The sequence below is a fragment of the Propithecus coquereli genome, unplaced genomic scaffold, assembly GCF_000956105.1.
Source record: "Propithecus coquereli isolate 6110/MARCELLA unplaced genomic scaffold, Pcoq_1.0 Scaffold163, whole genome shotgun sequence".
Lineage (NCBI taxonomy): Eukaryota > Metazoa > Chordata > Mammalia > Primates > Indriidae > Propithecus > Propithecus coquereli.
This window is the reverse complement of record NW_012140858.1, coordinates 1,494,956-1,496,794: the sequence shown is the minus strand read 5'-3', so window position 1 is coordinate 1,496,794 and position 1,839 is coordinate 1,494,956.

The following is a 1,839-nucleotide window of genomic DNA, read 5'->3' as shown; positions in this document are numbered from 1 at the left end:
TTATATTTTAATAACATTGTCTTTTTTTGTTGTTGTTGTTGTTGGTTTTTTTTTTGGTTTTGCTCTGTTGCCCAGGCTAGAGAGTGAGTACAGTGGTGTCATCATAGTTCACTGCAACCTCAAACACCTGGGCTCCAGCGATCCTCCTGCTTCTGCCTCCCAAGTAGCTGGGACTGCAGGTGCATGCCACCATACCCAGCTAATTTTTCTATTTTTTGGAGAGACGGGGTCTTGCTCTTGCTCAAGCTGGTCTCAAACGCCTGGCTTCAAGCAGTCCTCCCACCTTGGCCTCCCAGAGTGCTAGGATTACAGGTGTGAGCCGTTGTGCCCAGCCAAAATTGTCTTATATCCTAAAATTTAATGTCCCTCTGTTTATTTAGACCCTTCATTAGATTCTTCCATAAACATTGATAAAACCTTTTTTATGACTCTTGAACTTTTCTTAAGTTTATTCCCAAGTACTTTTTATGGTTTTATCATTAAAGTGGAAATGGGATATAGTTTTCATTTCCATTTTCAACTAGCCATTGTCAATGTAGAAAATGCTTTTTATTTCTCTATATCTATTTTGTATCTAGCTAGCCTCCCAAATTCTATTACAAATCTAAGTATTTCTTGAGCTAGACTCTCATGAGTTTTCCAGGTATACAATGATGTAACCCATAAATACAGATAATAAAATGTTTACACCATTTTTTTTAGTCTTACGGCATTAGCTAAGATATCCAAAGCAATGCTGAATAATAGCCTTGATAAAAGGTATCCTTGTCTTATTCCTGATAGTGTTAAATGCTTTCATTTCACCATGTATTACGATATTTGTTATTGGTTTTCATAAACTGTCTTTATTATCTTAAAGTAATTTATTTCTACTCTCACTTCACTAATCCACTTAATTTTAATTTAGAACAGTTACTAAATTTTATCAAATGACTTTTTGGCATAGGTTCCCTTCTTTAAATCATTCATGTAATGAATTACATTGATAGATTACCTTATGTTAGACTAGCTTTGTCAGGTTGTATTTCCTCTCGATAGACTACTGAATTTGATTTGCTTATATATAGGTCACTTACATTTATATTCATAATTGAGAAGTCTATAGTTTTCTTGCACAATCTTATCAAATTTTTGCTGAAGGGGAAGGTGGAATCAAGAAAGAATTTTGTTTTTTAATGGAGGTTTTAAAAAATGCTTATTGCTGATAAAACAGAAAATGGAACATGTTTAAATGCTGATAGAAAGGATCCAATAAAGAACTTGAAGATAAAGGAGAGAAAGGATAATTGATAGTATGAAATTTCAAAGAAGGTGAAAAGATCCAGGGAACAAACAGAGGGGTTAGAAAAGAGATACTTGGGATACCTAGCACTTTGGGAGGCCAAGATGGAGGATCGCTTGAGGCCAGGAGTTCAAGACCAGCCTGAGCAAGTGTGAGATCCTGTCTCTACTAAAAATAGAAAAATAGCCAGGTGCAGTGGTACATGCCTGTAGTCCCAGCTTCTTGGGAGATTGAGGCAGGAGAATCACTTGAGCCCAGGAATTTGAGGTTGCAGTGAGCTATGATGACGCCACTGCACTCCTGCACTCTAGCCTGGGAGACAGAGCAAGACTCTTTCTCAAAAAAAAAAAAAAAAAAAAACAAGAAAGAAAGAAAAAAAGAAAAGAGATACTTGAACTATGACCAAATGGAATGAATTCAGGTCCCATAGATCTAGGAGTTTAGTGGCTAGAATTATTTAAGGGCATTCCCATCTAATGACTTCTATTTTCTCTACTATAACACTATTTATGCTCACAGATATTTTTGTTTGCTTATTTATGAGTTTATACATAGCT